The following is a 17,065-nucleotide window of genomic DNA, read 5'->3' on the forward strand; positions in this document are numbered from 1 at the left end:
GTGAAATTTCATCCAAAAATATGTCAAAATGTGGCCTACACAAAAAGAACAAATGATGTGTAAATAGTACGTGACACTATTTACGTACGTCTTCTCTTTTTTACACAGGTCACATTTTGACATATTTTTGGATGAAACTTCACAGATGCACAAGACACAGCACAATGTATGTCTAGAATTTTAGTTTGCATTTTTTGAAAACTTGGAAGTGTCACAACAAAAAATGGGGTGCGGGTGCAACTAGTTGCAAATGAGAGTTTCCCCTTTAACCATTCTCATGTTTTCCGATAGAGGAGCACCTGTGAGGCTGTGATCGATCGACTGAGCCACCGCGCCCCACCCCCACTGCGCCGCCGCCTCGCTCGATTCAGCAGCCCCGGACCCCTCTGCGTCGTCGCTGCTTCGCCTCACCCCGCTGTCTCGGTCGATTCCGCGGCCCTGGGGCCCACTGCGCCGCTGCCGCATCTATGCCTTTTTGGCTGCCTCGCGCCGCCACCTGCTCCGCCGCCGCATTTGGGCCTTGTTGGCTACGTCGCGCCGCTGCCTGGGACGTCCTTGTTGGAAGTCCCATCTTCCTCGGCCGGTTCTGCCCTTGTTGGCTGTCTGGTGGCGCCGCCTCACGCGTCCTGGTCGAAGGGCCCTTCTTCTCCTTTTTTTTTTTGAACCAAACACGTACTAGTATTGTCTCTGATATCATATCTAGTTTTGAACCAAACTGATGTTACAAATTTTACTGATTTTTTCACTGGTTTTGGAGCCAATCAGTTGATGTATCCTGATGTTTTAATTTATGAGTTCTGTTAGACTATGTTCAGACGTCTCTGGTTCATGTATATAGATCTGAACCAAATTAAAACTGTGTGATAGAAAGTCTATGTGATTACCTAATGGATAGTTGTTGCGTTTTATAATAATTTGGGCAGACATGACATGTACATGTACTAAATATGATGGTTTGATAATGGCAGGTTTAGACGATGGATGGTATTGGCGAAACAGAGGTGAGAGAAGAATATATTACAATGGTCAGTCAAATATTTGATAGTGAAGAACAAGGTTAACAAATATGTGAAAGAGAAAGGGTTCAATGTCAGATTGGACTAGAAAGAGTGTGGCTGGGACCAAAGAAGTAAAAAAAAGACGGTTTGTCTGTTCCAAAGAAGGTTACCATTTGCAGAAGTATTTTGAAGCAACTGAGCAGGTGATGGTGGCCAGGAGTGGAGATGTGGCAAGAGATGCCACAGGAGGCTTCAGATGAGCATGGTGCAAGGCATATCCAGGGATTGTAGATCCTCTCATTTCTGAAGCACTAGCGCTACGTGATGCTGTGGTGTTCACCCAAACTCAGAACTTGAGACAAATAACAATTGAGACTGACTGCTCAGAGCTAGTGAGGTTGTGGGAAGCTAGAAGGAGGAGTCGCCCGTTGATTTCCCCACTTCTTGAAGATGTTAGTAGCTTAAGTCTAGGTTTTCAGGCTTTTTCGATTTCTTTTGCTCGTCGATCAGCTAACAACTCTGCACATGAGTGCGCACGCTATGCCTGCTTGCACAATTTGTCAGAGGTTTGGGCTGAGACAAGTCCCGTTTTCCTTCAAAACAGCCTTAGAGCTGATTGTAATGGTCGTGTGCTGACTTAATAAAGTCGAGTTGTTCTCCAAAAATAAGAGGGAGACATGAAGTTTGGTTACAGTTTCTATTTCCTGTATGTACCGAGACCTGAAGTTTGGTTTTGCTGTACCGGGCCTTGAAGTTTGGTTACATGTTCTATTTCCTGTAAGGATTGCTTGTGTGTTACTGCGGCTAGTTCAAAAATATTGAGTGCAATTGACCTTGTTGCTCTGTTGGTTTTGATCATATTTGTAATTCAATTTCTGTATGCCTGTTGACAACGAAGTGGATACAGAGAGTGAAGCAAGGGTTTGCGATTATGAAATATCTGTGTGTAACCTTCAGACTATGATGAATCTGACATTACCTATATAATGAAAGACCGGATTACACGATATATAATCTTTACCCTAAAGGGTGGAAATCAGTAATCTAGCTACATACAATATTAGCATGAACCAGAAAAGTTCACCGCATTTCCTAGATTTGCATTTTTCGTCTTCGCGTCTTTATCATGACATATGTTCTTGTCCTTGTACTCTGACAGTTCTGAACATACATAGTCCAATTTGTTCTCCAGTTGTAAAAGTTGTTCTTTCTTCTTGTTCACACAAGGTTCACCGGTGAAACCAATGAATCATCCAGACTATTGTTTGAAGCCGTAGTGCAGTAGTTAACCATCTGTTCTGCATACTTGTTGAGCAGGTCCTCCCGGATTGACAAACTACAACCCTGCACACATTACACACATCAAACCAGAGAAAATTTAGTGAAATGCAATTGAGAAAGATACTGCAGAATTTTGTATATGAGTTACAGAAGAAATATCACTTCTGCCACATTACATATTAGATAGCACATACGCTCGTAGTTTTCAGTGTAGTAGATGCGTCGCACTACTGGTTCGTTGCAATCACACTTAAGCGCTGACAGGTCACAGTCATCTAAGTCAGGTTGGCTCTTACACTAATCATGAACACATATCACGTTGGCTCTTACGGATTAAAGTATTGGCAGAAATTCATGCCATGTCCTACAAAACCATATTAATACTTGACATTCAAGTTTAGATTGTGTGTCTTTTGTTAATTAAGCCAATTTGATGGTCGTGATCTCAACTTTGAATCTACAAACAAAATTCAACTTCCAAGCTTATTTTATCGGAAACAAATTGTACCTCATGTAACGCCACTGGATAACAGCAATTCTAAATCCCTAACATGAACATCTTTACTATTAAATTGGAATAGGTGGTGCTTGGTTCCACTACTGGATTGGATAGTACTTTTCTTTTTTCCTTCATTATGTTATTAATTAGAGCTTAGTACCTTACGAGGCCAGGAGTCTATATGAACCAAGCAAGTAAAAAACCATCTCAAAAAACTAGCCTAACCAGGCAAAAAAGGACACCAAGGCCAGGCACTGATTTTTCCCGTAAACGTCTCTATGCACTCGACAAAAGGCCTACCTTAGTGTTTATAATTTCAAATTTACAGAACTTGAGTTAAATATCAAACAAAAAAAAATGGGATAGTAATAATTAAGGTTTAAAAATACGGCAGTTCAAAAAAAAAGGTTTAAAAATACGGGACAATACTCATGATCTATCTGAATTTGAATTATCAAAAAGTTTGAATGTTTGTTGGCCATCAAGTGCAAAACTGTGGAGCTCGATTCCACTTTCATGCAATATTAGGACACAGGTGATACTGTCTAATATAGATGGATTGAGTCTGCAACTCGTCCATTAATGCAAAACATTACAAAGTTCACTGCGATTTTACTCTTCTTAGAATCTAAGTTATGTTCTACAACAAAAAAAAAAAATCAGCATTGTAGATGCATCCGTGGAGCTGAAAGAAACACCGGTGAACAACGAGCATGATTTATGATTAATGATGCAGCTACGTGCGGGCTAGCTAGTCAATTTTAAAATGGACACTGTCAACCACCAAAGCAAAACAGAGACTGGCCCTAACAGCAACAACAAATCCATCGCTAAGAAATTGACGGGTAGCAATACATCGCATGGAAAAATAAGAGGGATTTGGGATTGGGATGATCCTCACATTCTGAAATCTGAACTCATCTCGGTTCAGCTCGATGTGGTGCTGCAACGTTCATCAGTCCAGGAAGCCGACCACCTAGATGCCACGGCCGCTGCTACCTTTCCCCCGCCTCGCCGGCGATGCGAGCCAACCACCACTCCGCCCACCCGTCGCCGCAAATCCATCGAGGGAGCCGAAGACCTTGACGCCACCGCCGCTCCTACCTTTGCCCAATCTCGCCGCTGCAGAGAGCCGAGGGTCGGACGCCACGGCCGCGCGGCGCCACGCCCATCTGTCGGGGGCCTAGATGCCACGCCCGGGCGGCGCCTCGTCTCCCTACCAGGTCGCCTCCTGCGCGCATCCGTCGGGGGATGCACGCGACGGCCGCGCGGTGCCTCGTCCCCTTCCGGCCCCGATCGGCTCCAGCTCCGTTTCCCCCGACGCCGCCGGGAACAACTCAGCTAGGGTTCGTCCAGGAGATAAGCTGTTAGGGACAAAATGGATACAAAATGCAAAAGCACCCTCACAAAAACATAGATACATGTCTATACCCCTATCGGGAGGAAACTAGTATGAGAAATTATTTTTTGACCCTCCAATGGAGGTACTCCGCCAGTTTCCGATCAAATTTTACCTGGTACTCTAGGTTCTGGTTGTGGAGTACGGGCGATCGTTAGCCGCCTGATCAGCTAAAATGAATGGTCCCTATTCACTTGGGGGTACTGTAAAAGTCCTCGTAGATAATGGGCATCACAGGTCAACAGGAGGTGCATAATCCTTGTTTGAACTATCTCTTTTCACCCTAGGTAAATTTCAGTTCCAAAAGAAGCCTAATAAGTCGTTTCCTAAGAATATTGTAGTACATCAATATAACAGGTGACAACTACATCTGATCTCAAAGCAAAAACAAAAGATAAGAGACTGAGCAGAGCAGAGCAATGTTTTGACAGCTCGTATCTATGATCTGTAAGAAGCTACAAAAATATGAAGGCTAAACATACCAGTGCACGGGACAACTAAAACCAAGAACCTAACATGTGTACAACTAACCTAATATATAATCCATAATAAAAATGCATGAAAAGGGCAAAAGCAAGGATCTTTCATGATTTATTTGAATTGATCGTGGAAGAGCAAAAACTGATCCGACCAAATCCTTTATAACTGGCAAATAAATATAGGTCTAACACTGAAATTGCTCTCAATGATTATCTATGAAGACATTTAGCAAATCAAAATTGATTTGTACATGTTAAATTTAGTAACGATAATATGAAGCCATTTAGCAAATCAAAATTGATTTATACATGTTAAATTCAGTAACGATAATACATACTTTCAAACTACACTATTTTAACAACCATATGTCCTAAGATGGGGAACAAACATCATTACCCACGGCAATATCCTATTGCATGTAGAGCTGAAATTAATGATAGAAATAGATGTTGTATCTCCTCCAACACTCTCTCACCTAGATCTTAACAGGAAAAACTATTGCAGATACATTCCCATCTCATATTAATGTTTAAAATAATTAAAAATGCATGAAAAGGGCAAAAGCAAGGATCTTTCATGATTTATTTGAATTGATCGTGGAAGAGCAAAAACTGATCCGACCAAATCCTTTGTAACTGGCAAATAAATATAGGTCTAACACTGAAATTGCTCTCAATGATTATCTATGAAGACATTTAGCAAATCAAAATTGATTTGTACATGTTAAATTTAGTAACGATAATATGAAGCCATTTAGCAAATCAAAATTGATTTATACATGTTAAATTCAGTAACGATAATACATACTTTCAAACTACACTATTTTAACAACCATATGTCCTAAGATGGGGAACAAACATCATTACCCACGGCAATATCCTATTGCATGTAGAGCTGAAATTAATGATAGAAATAGATGTTGTATCTCCTCCAACACTCTCTCACCTAGATCTTAACAGGAAAAACTATTGCAGATACATTCCCATCTCATATTAATGTTTAAAATAATTATTTTTCAACACGCATTAGTTTCAGACACCACATCACCACTACTAATAAAAGAACGAGAGAGTCCCATCCAACACATCTCGGCCGCACGATCATGATATCCAACGGGTCACTTCTTCTGCGTGTTTGACGGGAGCAGACAACTTCACCGCGGTAATCCTACTTCGTTCCCCCCCGCATGGTTAGCGAACGGAAACCGCTCAACCAAAGAAAATTGACATCAAGATCCCATCGCCGCCTAACCCTGCCGCCGCCTAACCCTGCCGCCGCATCCTTCTCAGGCTCCCTCCCGCCGCTAACGACTTACTGTCAACCAGTTCGTGATCTGCAATAACCACGGGAGGGCCGCGTCCTCAACGTCGGGGAAGCGAGTCCACCCTCAACACCGTAGAATCGAGGCCGTCCTCCACAACTGGGGGAATCGAGGCCACCCTCCACACCAGGGAAGCAAGGTCGTCCTCCACGCTGGGGAAGCGATGCCGTCCTGCACGCTGGGGAAGCCACGCCGCCCTGCACGCCGGGGAAGCGACCATGCCCTGAACGCTGTTACTCCGACAACACTCGCACTTGCCGGACTCACGCAACTCGGCAACTTCCCTGCTATTCGACCATGTACCCTGGCAGGGTTTCTTCAATTTCAGTATGTCTGTGGCAGGGTTTCCCGCCTAAGACAAATTTATAGTGTAATGTATGTTGTTAACTGTTCTTGACATTCTTAATTTCTTCTGCATGTTGCTTGTGTCTTTCATCACGTGTTATGAAGAGAAAGGGTGTATGATTGTGTTACCTCATGGACTTCTGAGATTCTTTTTGGTTTACTTCAGGACTTCTGGTTCCATTAGTTTACACGATTACTTAGACTTCAGTAGGTTCAGAAAATTCCACTTCAGTTTATTTTTCTCTATTAGTGATGCATGGGTTGACATCCTAATAAAAAATTATTACTGTAAGTAGCCTAGAACCTAAATATATGACAGTGCTTTCTTTATCAATGTTCCTTTATAAATCTAGGAGTCTCACTGGACTTATAAATGATAAAAAAAGGTTTAGCAACAAATTATTTGTTTCTGCTCCTAGAACACTTCAGATAACAAGACATTTCTCTGAATACTTACAAAGTCTGCACCATCTGCAAGAGGGCTGAATTTGAACTTACCCTCAAATTTGAATTAAACTTTCCAATGTGATTTCAGAATCATAACGATCTTCGTTGCAGATCAGTTACAAGATCCAGGGTGTACAACCCTGGTTCGTCGACATGGACATCGAGGGGAACATGAACATATGGCTCAGAACATTGGTGAGTTCAGAATCGCCAGCTCTCAGATCCTTTGATTGTTAGATGCATGAACTAAGATTGAGTGACACATTGTGATTTATGTTTGTAATCTACAGTCTATTAATAAACACCATAACTTGGCGGGAGCATTTATTAAGTGTGCATAAAATAATTGCTTGCAATCACATTAGATTTTCCAGTACTGTCAAGATGGCATCTCTGTACAACTTCAGTTGCATCCCGAAAAATGACGTGGAAGTACAAACAGTATTTTCCTGGCAGGTATTTTTTTTATCTGTTGTTGCCCGCAAATATATTATCGCTGGAGGTGAAAAGTGGTCAGAATTTAAGAATGAAATTTATTTAATGTTAAAGCCACTTAATAATGTGTCTACTTTAGTTTTTCAAACGGACTCGCTGGTTATAGTACTTCAATCTAAACTCTAAAGTATGCTCTATTCACTTGCTCTTTCATGAACTTTGTACACTTAAAAGATCTTTTCTTTTCTTTTGCCATTATGAAGGTTATATAGTTGTCAGTGGTTCAATGGATAGGCTTCAGGCAACTGATATCTGGCGATGTTCATTCAATAATGCCCATTCCTGAATCCTGTGATTGGCCGATGATTTTTCTATATGCTCAAGCATTATGTTGAACATGATAAGAGCTATCCAACTGAAGATTTTTGCCTCAATGAGTGTATATAATATCTACCAATCTGTAACCGTTCATTTTTATATCAAAATTTGCAGTTTGGTTTCTATATTGTGCCGTTCATTTTTATATCAAAATTTGCAGTTTGGTTTCTATATTGTGAACTGACTAGGTATAAGATCCTACAAATTTTATATTTTCAGAAAATTTCTCATGACAAGGATCGCCTTGGATTACACCTAAATCTTGTAGGTAATTATCTCGTGGTTTTTCCATTTCCTCATTCATGTGCATACGGTAGACATGACTTGCCCGTGCAACTCATGGTAGGACCTTAAATGTGGCAGTACTTAATAAAATGAAGCTGGCAGAAGGAGAGTGAGGAGGAGGCGAGGAGAGCACTGGCGCTGCTGTTGACCATATGCAGGGGTAAGCCATCTGTGTCTTTCAGGCACCTCTACTACTCAATTTCTCTGTATCGATAAACTGATGTTTTATTTATGTATATAATGATTCAGGTTTCAGGCTTATAACATCTTTCAGTTTCATGCATAAATTCATGGTTAAGGTTTTTATATAACAATTATGCCTCATTTTCTTATTTCTTTTAGTTATTTCAACTTCAACTTTAAGAGTATTGGATATGTACTGAATACAAATTATATCAAATCAAGCATTGGAGCCATTAGGGTTTTAAAATTGCTTATTGATATTACTATCTTACATTGCATGATTAATTGTCTTGGTTTGCATTTATACCTTTGAAATTTTGGTTCAGGAAGTCTAGGATTTTTCCATGCACTGAGATTGTATCTTATTTTTTATTCATATCCCCTTTCACACACATGATAGTGCTAATAATTTACCCAAGATACCTAAACAAGGTATTATGTGAAATAACAAGAAAGCTTTGATATTTGTATGCCACTTGGGACCTGCTATTTAGTTCAATGCAGATGGCAATTGGTGGAGTTTCTCGCATCTGTTCTCGAAAGTTTGTACTCAAATCAGTGCACGATTCTTTTATGTCTGATCATCCTTACAAGACAATCATGTCACGTGTGACCAATTTGAATAAGAATGGTCGATATAGGTCTATCGTGCATTGCCTAGACGCATTACGCAACACATGATCAATTATTCTAAACAAAATTAATAGGTATGTAAAAAACTATATGTGAATGGTATGCGAGTTAATATATGAGAGATTGTTTCGCAAGATGTAGTTAGTTCTGAGATATTGAATTCTGAACCTACATATTTTTGAGTTCTTGCAAAGTAGATCATAAGCATGGTAGCCATTTATTGGCTGTCATAAAATTGATGTGTGCATCTTGTGGTAATAATTTTAAAAAATATAATTCAGAGATTTACATCAATGGTTGCTACATGCACATGCATTTTTATATGGTAACGCTGGTAGCAATTTCGAGAATATCCATTTTATCTATCTGATATTATTTGCAGGCATATAAACAATCACAATGATACCATCTTACTGGAAAATCAGAAACAAGACTTGTCCCAGCGTTTATCATGATTTGAATATTTGCAGGTTATTTGGTTGTGACCGTGCATCACCAAGAAATAAACTTAGGTTTCTTGATACCGAGGTCGAGAAAGGTGGTGGAACGCGCAGCACACATGACAAAAGATGGAAGACAATAATATTTGCTATGATTGAATAGACGTGCTTTGCACGTGCACACTTACTAGTGTGAATTAAACATGCTTCATCTTATAAACTGAATTTTAGTGCAAGATACAATCCCATGCATCCTTAACTATCAAAAGGTCTATCTTCAGCATATATATGCATTATCTCTAGAATAACACATGTCTTGACATGGAAAGATCACTTGACGAACTACTCAGGAATCCTACTACTCGGAGGAACTCTGAAGTGTATCTTAGTTGAAAAGAACAACACATATGCAGTTGAATGTATATAGTTACCATTTCAAGATAAATCATTAAAAAGAACTTCCACTGATAACAACTAATGTTCGATATGGCCCTCGATGAGCATATCGCTGCACTCTGTTCAGAATCCGCCTCAAGGTACGTCCTCCTCCATTTCCCCTTCACATCTCTCCACTGCAAAAAAATGGTCTGCCATATATACTGAAAAAAAGCTCTGGATTTACTGTAAAAGTCACTGCCATAATGTTCGATATGGCCTGTCATCTATTGCAGAAGAGCTCAGGTTTTAGGGCTGACCAAGTAGCGTCCTCTTCTCATATCAAGTCGTCAGTTTGTTTGCCATGCGGAAGGTTGAAAGCAAGCCTGTGGTTTCAAATAAGCAGCTACTTTTTGTCTGAAGTCTGAACAACCTAGAGCATCTAAAAACAGCAAAATAAATATGCTAAAAATTTCAATGTATTCATAAATAAAGGAGAGCATCGTCAGTTTGTTTGCCATGCGAAAGGTGGAAAGCAAGCCTGTGGTTTCAAAAAAGCAGCTACATTTTGTCTGAAGTCTGAACAACCTAGAGCATCTAAAAACAGCAAAATAAATATTCTAAAAATTTCAATGTATTCATAAATAAAGGAGAGCAGCCACTGCTTAGAAAGGAACAGTAACCTTATGCCATCCAATTCATTCTTCAACGACGTGCCCTCGAGGTAGCCAGCTAGTTGAAGAATAAATGATGCTTTCAAGTTAAATCCCAACGGCCACTGTAGGTGTGATCGAAAACCAAAATAAATCAATTTCTTTTAACTCCAGGGTCAAGAGTCAAGAAGATAAAATACAATTTAGTTCACTGATGCAAAAGAAACAAACTAACCAATTTCTCCAATTTGGCATGGCGCACATGAACGAAAAACCAAAGAGATGAAGAACACCAGGACAGACGTGGCAAACTTGCTTGTGTGTTTGGCGCTACTGTGGGATTGAAGGAGCAAACCTGGAATAAATCCATGGAAAAATAGCGTTGTGGTCAACTGGTGGTGTTCATTGGATTGAAATTATTAGAGGTGGGTGAGGAAAGCACCGTAGAGGAGAGCGGAACAGCAGTTCAGTCAATCTGACGCGTAAAGGAATCTGCTATCGTTGAGCAGGGCTCATACAACATGAAATTTGTATCGACAATGAGCAAGCAAATCTGAGGACAGAGGGATCAGATGGGAACACACCAGGTCTCGGCGTCCACACCGATTGCGACATTCCTAATCCCCTTCTCCGTCGGCCCTCTGCCGCTCGCCACCTTGACAACCCAGGCATCCACAGCGAGAGCGGGCCAGGCCTCGGTGAGATCCCCTGCTTTGTCCGTCCCTGCGGCCACAGGCCCTCCCACGGCGATGCCACTGCCCAGCACGGCGCCCCACGGCCCGGCCAGGAACACCGCCGCGCCAGCCGGCGAGGCGGAAGACAGGAAGAAGCACCCTGCCAGTTGTAGGATGTCGGCCGCGCCCCGGAGCTCCAGTGGCGAGGGTTCCCTGCAGAGCACGGCGTCTGCGACGCGCTAGGTCGATCCCAGAAGCAGCTCGGCGTGGCGCCCGCGCCGCGTGAAAGACGACACGCACGAAAGCACGTCGCGCCCATCGAGCACCTCCAGGACGTAGGCGTGCATCACGCTGGGCCACTCGTGCGCGATCACCACCGGTGGCTTCGAGACCCGGTTCTTGGATCTGGAGCACAGCTGCGCGCCCGGCCTCAGCCTGCACGGCTGCCGGAGATCGTCCGTCGCGGCAGCTGCGGTCGCCATGCCCCACCGTGTCGAACCCTAGCTAGCCTCGCCCTGGGCTTGGTCGTCGGCATGGTACATGAGGAGGACGCGGTCGTAGGGGCGTCGCTGAGCACCAATGTGGAAAAGAGGAGGATGCGGCGCAGAACGTGGCCACCGAGAGGAAAGAGGGCGCCGGCCCTGTGGCAAGGAAGCTACTGGCGGCGATGGGGAGCAGCCCGGAGCGGTGGAGATAATGGGGAGAGAATTTTGATTCTTGCAAGAATTTTGACCAGGGAGAGGAGCGGACGAAGGCCTATGGGGAGGGGATTTTGAGCAGCGTCGCCTGCCCGCCGATGCATCCGATGAATCGGACGGAGAGAGCGTGTAGCGCCGCCCGAGCTCCCCACCGCTCCTATCCGTCCGCTCAGCCGGCGAGCACACGCACGTTCACTGCACTTAGGGCATCTCCAACCGGGCGACCCAAACGGACGCGCTGGGCGTCCGTTTTGGGCCGTTTGCGTGCCCGCGCGGACAGCGCCCCGCGTCCGTGCGTCCGTTTGGGTCGCGCGGTGCGTCCAACGCGGCAGATTTGGGTCGCGGCGCCATATGGTATGTTTTTCTTGTAAATTCACTAGAAAAACGCAAAAAAAGTATTATATAAAATATATAAAATAGTACAAATGCTCAAAATGTATTACACATTACATAGTCCATGTAATCAAGGATAAAGTATTATTGAAATAAAATGAAAAAACGATACAAATGCTCTAGGCTTCAGGATTTCCTTCATCATTGTTGTTTGCAGCATTGTTGCCTACGTGCTTGTCACATGTGCTCGACCAAATCAGCTTCGAAGCCGGTTGTGTACAGACTACATCTCGAATTTCATGGTGCGCATGAAGAATGTCCCGGAATGATGCCGGAGCTCCTTGGCCGAGGAGTAACCAACTCTCCTTGGCCTTCCCAGTCAATATCAAAGAGTGAATCATCCCGCTCTACCTCAACAATCATGTTATGCATGATTACACAAGCGGTCATCACCTCCCACAGGAGTTTGCACATCCCAGTGCTGCGCAGAGGTGTTCGACGATAGCCCAACGAGCTTGGAGGATGCCAAACGCCCGCTCGACATCTTTCCGGGCTGCCTCCTGCTCTTTGGCAAACCTTGCCTCCTGCTCCGAGTTGGGGTTCCGGATTGTCTTAACGAGTGTAGCCCAAGGTGGATAGATACCATCAGCAAGGTAGTACCCCTTCGTGTAGTGGTGGCCATTGATCTCAAAATCCACATCAGGGGACTGACCGTACGCTAGCCTATCAAACACCGGAGAGCGCTGCAGCACATTGATGTCATTGTGTTATCACCAGAATTTGACCAAGTCAGAGGTGGGCCGCGATCGAAGATGGGTGTGAAGAAATATATATAGAAGAAGTATGTGGATCGGCCTTTTTACCAAGTTGGGCTTAATTGCCCGTGTATCTGTAACATATTAGATCGTATCTTAGTTTAGAGATAGAATCTTAGTCGTGCACGGTTTAGTGCACGCCCGCATTAGAAAGTCCCCTGGACTATAAATATGTACCTAGGGTTTATGGAATAAACAACAACTCACGTTCAACCCCAAAAACAAACCAATCTCGGCGCATCGCCAACTCCTTCGTCTCGAGGGTTTCTATCGGTAAGCGACATGCTGCCTAGATCGCATCTTGCGATCTAGGCAGCACAAGCCCCACGTTGTTCATGCGTTGCTCGTACTCGAAGCGCTTTTGATGGCGAGCAACGTAGTTATCATTAGATGTGTTAGGGTTAGCATTGTTCTTCGTTTAAGCATGCTTACGTAGTGCAACCCTTGCATATCTAGCCGTCCTCACGCCTATCTCAGGTGTGGGGCGGCACCCCGCTTGATCATTATTTAGTAGATCCGATCCGTTACGATTGCTCCTTGTTCTACAAGGATTAGTTTAATATCTGCAATAGTTTGGCCTTACAAAGGGGGAGGATCCTGTGGCACGTAGGGTGGCGTTCGCAAGTCCTAAACGGGATGTTCCTAGGATCAACTTCATGTTGGTTTTCCGGCCTTGTTTAGGATCGGCTTACGAGCACCGTGCGTGGCCATCCGGCCCAACCCGGAGTAGGATGATCCGATTATGTGGTGAAAACCCTAAATCGTCGTAGATCTCATTAGCTTCATCTTGATCAAGCAGGACCACCAAGTATTCGTACACCCGTACGGATCATGGGTGGATCGGCTCTTTGAGCCGATTCACGAGATAACCCGAGAGCCGATCGAGGCTCGTATTTAACGTTTACATGTATGCCCCTGCAGGAAACTAAGCGAGGCAATCTCATCACCTTCCCGACCGTGTATAGGTCAGGTGGCACGCCCTTGCACCCCGCAACGCCGCGTGTGACCAGAAGAGCATTGCGGGCCGTCGGCTCGGAGGGGTCTCGGCGGCCCGCAGCTCTAGGCTCCCCGGCTCTACGGTGTTGACAAGGCCGCTGCCCGCCGGTGGGTTTTGGCAGCCAACACATTCTCGGCACGCCCGGTGGGACAATCGTCTACATCAACCACATCGCCATCTACATCCGAGATGAGCGGACGGCACGCCGCGTCACCTACGAGGATCCGCCCGACGACCTCAAGAAGCAATACAATGAGATCAAGGCTACCCTCGAAGCCGACCTCATCGGCTCTTTTCGGAGAACCCGTTCCGGTGGCATCGGATGGAAGGGGTTCTCACCGGAAGGTGCACTCGATGGGATAGACCTTTCTTCCCCGTCGGAGGAACGCACCAGGGGTCTCAGCGGCAGAGATCAACTACCCGGTGGCTCACTCGCTACACCGCCACTCGAGAACTTGGTTAACGTGCTCGGAGCGTGTCGCTCTGCGCGTGATCCAGAGATCATGAGCCACCGGCACTCGCCGTCGGACCAGCTCTCGGGACGCATCAAGGAGAATTGCCATTCCGAGTCCCGTCCACCGCCGCCATTTGCGTTGGCAGCACTCTGCCGAAGTGCCGACTACACCGGCATTCCTCGTCTACGGCACTGGTGGCGACCCCGGTGACTACCAGTTCTTAATGGAGGCGCCTAAGGAGATCCCTCATGGGTACGCATGCATGTATGTGCCGGATTGTGGTGACCGGGCACTCACAAACCAGGCCACAACATCGGGGACTCGGCGAAGACAGGAGGAACGTCGGCGACGAGGCGCACGTGGCTAACTAAATACGCCACACCGACGAAACTCCCGAGCCCGGCTCTCCGCAGCCGGCTCGTAGCTGGAAAAGCAAACGTGGCAGGCCAAGTACGCCACCCCGGCGAATCTTCGAGTGCAACTCCTACGGCCAGCACGGCGGATCGGATCGGCACCATACGCGAGAGACCGGTTCGGCATGATGCCGAAAAGAAGGGCGGTCGGCTATTCCAAGCCGTACCACGACGATTACGAGATGATCCCGCCGCCACCAAAATATCGGCTCCCCGACTTCTCCAAATTCGGTGGATCAGATGGCTCCAGCTCCATCGAGCACGTCGGCCGATATTTGGCTCAACTAGGACCGGCTTCGGTGTCGGATCAGCTACGCGTGAGGCTCTTTTCACGAGTCCCTCACGGGATCGGCTTTTGGATGGTACACCTCTCTACCAGCGAACTCCATCCAGATCTTGGAAGCAATTGGAAGAACGAGTTCCATATGCAATACCATACGAAGCTTCCGAGTCCGGCATTGCCGATCTAGCACAATTACGTCGAAGCGCGGGAAACGGTGACAGAATACATCCAGGCGCTTCGGAATCTTAGGAACCGATGTTATTCGGTTCGTATAACCGAAAAGGAAGCGATCGAGTTGGCAGTAGCAGGCCTTGCAACACAGCTCAAGGACATGGCCTCCCAAGCAGATTATCCCTCACCGGCGCACATGGTTCAGAAACTATCGGCATATGAACAGCCGCCACCCCGACTCGTACCAAGACAAGTTCAAGCGTGCGAGAGTCATGGTCGATACGGAGGAGGATGAAGTGCCCGCGGGAGGCCAAGAGATAGCAATGGGCTGAGTGGACTCGGGGAGGAACCCCCGTGGCCTGCAAATGGGTAAAGCCACCGTGGCCGCCCGGGGATTTGATTTTGACGTGACCAAGACCGAACAAATCTTCGACCTCCTCGCTCAAGGAGAAACAGCTTGACGGTTCCTGAAGGTCTCAAGTTCCCCACGGCGAAAGAGCTAAACGGAAAGCCGTACCGCAAATTCCACAACTCGCTTTCCCATGCCACCAACGACCGCCGGGTGTGGCGTCGCACATCCAAGCGGCGATAGAGAAGGGGCGGCTAATTTTCAACCAGGTACGCCATGAAGGTCGACACCCAACCCTTTCCCGCCGTTAACATGGTAGGAATCACCTACCCCGAAAGTTGCCAGCCAGGCCCCTCGTTCGGCATCAACATGGTAGGGCCTGGAAACCACTCGGCAAAGATGGAGATGAGGGCAGCTGCTCTCACAGCAAGGATACAGATGAGGCCGCTCCATGCGATCGGCTCCGTCATGATGGCAAGCGCTATGTCACAGAGGGAGAGGTGAAGAATATAAGATATCAGCGGCCCCTCTCTGATCACCTCCTCAACAAATATGTTAATCAGTATGGTCAACGCCGGCGCCCCTATTACAGTGATAGAGGAAATCGTTTGGCTAGAGAAGCCAGAAGATATCGTCGACAGGATCATGATGAGGAGGAGCATGAGCGCTATGCCACGGAAGCATCAAGGGAGCAAGGCGACAACGCCAGGCATTGGGACTGCCCTTCTTCGACTACTCGCCGGGATTCGAGAATGAGCCGATTGCCCACAATCGGCAATTGCCCAGAATGCAATCGGAAAGAAGGAGGCAGCCAACGTGTACGTGTTCGAGCGCTTAGGGCCTCTCCCACCACAAAGCAAATGCGGCCGAGTCACCTCGTTGGGCAGATATTGAAGATTCGGAAGACGAGGGAGAAGTGGAAGAAGACGAGTACCACCGGCCAAGGTGGTGCCCCGACGGACTCAGCCGTTCCCGAAGCGCAGGGTTCAGCCGATTGCGCGGCCCGGAGGAAGCCGAAAGGTTGTACCTGCATACGCTAAGAAAAGCACGGCCCGATCCGGCTGCAAAGGTTCAGCGAACCCCGGATGAAGAGGGTCGTCCACGGAAAATGGAGTGGCGCCCTAAACAGAGGAAAGCCGATGATGAGACATCGGCTGGCACAAACATGGTACTCGTCTTGCCGACGGAGCGTAGCGCTCCACGACTCTACGGAGCACACAAGGTGGACGACGCGCAGGCGCATCAAGTCGAGAGGTTGGGTTGGTTTCATCCAGCTCGACAAAGTAGCAAGATCAAACCAATGGGCAAACCAGGAGAGGCTGATCCTTGTGATCGGCCCCGAAAAATTTACGAAGGGAACTTACAAAACCTTCAACGAACAAGCAACGTGGAGGCCGATTCCGACAATCGGCCAAAATTATCCTCACCTACCTTTCGCTCGGGTTCAACATGTTATCCAACGAGCCGATACCATCAATTTTCTTGACAGAATCGGCTCGGGGGCACCTGAGTATATGGAAATATGAGGGTATACAACTGAAGCATCTCATCTTTTGTTGACGGGTATTGAGATATGGGGGCCGATGCACGGGTCGAGCTGTAAAAAAAAAAAATTCGAAAAGTGAAAATTTTCGAGACACAGCTCGATGCGGCGGACATCGACTTCGGAATCAAGAAACAGCCGATGCGTAGCCATCGACTCTAGTTGTGTGAGGATTATCCAAT

General features: G+C 46.0%; 2 long non-coding RNA genes across 5 annotated transcripts; both read right to left on the bottom strand.

Moving 5' to 3' along the window:
- Positions 1-1,900: 1,900 nt before the first annotated feature.
- LOC124670753 lies at positions 1,901-3,860 on the bottom strand. Its single transcript, XR_006992644.1, has 2 exons — positions 3,680-3,860; positions 1,901-2,342 (listed from the first exon to the last, which is right to left on the bottom strand). It is a non-coding gene; the product is annotated as an uncharacterized LOC124670753 (long non-coding RNA).
- A 536-nt stretch (positions 3,861-4,396) lies between these two features.
- Positions 4,397-10,896, bottom strand: LOC124670752. Of its 4 annotated transcripts, none has more exons than XR_006992641.1 (4): positions 10,595-10,896; positions 10,388-10,507; positions 9,556-10,277; positions 4,397-4,460 (listed from the first exon to the last, which is right to left on the bottom strand). It is a non-coding gene; the product is annotated as an uncharacterized LOC124670752 (long non-coding RNA). The 4 variants fall into 4 exon arrangements; XR_006992642.1 differs by lacking the exon at positions 4,397-4,460 and having other exon boundaries at positions 9,322-10,277; positions 10,595-10,644; positions 10,737-10,896; XR_006992643.1 differs by lacking the exon at positions 4,397-4,460 and having other exon boundaries at positions 9,322-10,277; positions 10,737-10,896.
- Between the last annotated feature and the right edge of the window lie 6,169 nt (positions 10,897-17,065).

This window comes from Lolium rigidum, chromosome 7 (assembly GCF_022539505.1).
Source record: "Lolium rigidum isolate FL_2022 chromosome 7, APGP_CSIRO_Lrig_0.1, whole genome shotgun sequence".
Lineage (NCBI taxonomy): Eukaryota > Viridiplantae > Streptophyta > Magnoliopsida > Poales > Poaceae > Lolium > Lolium rigidum.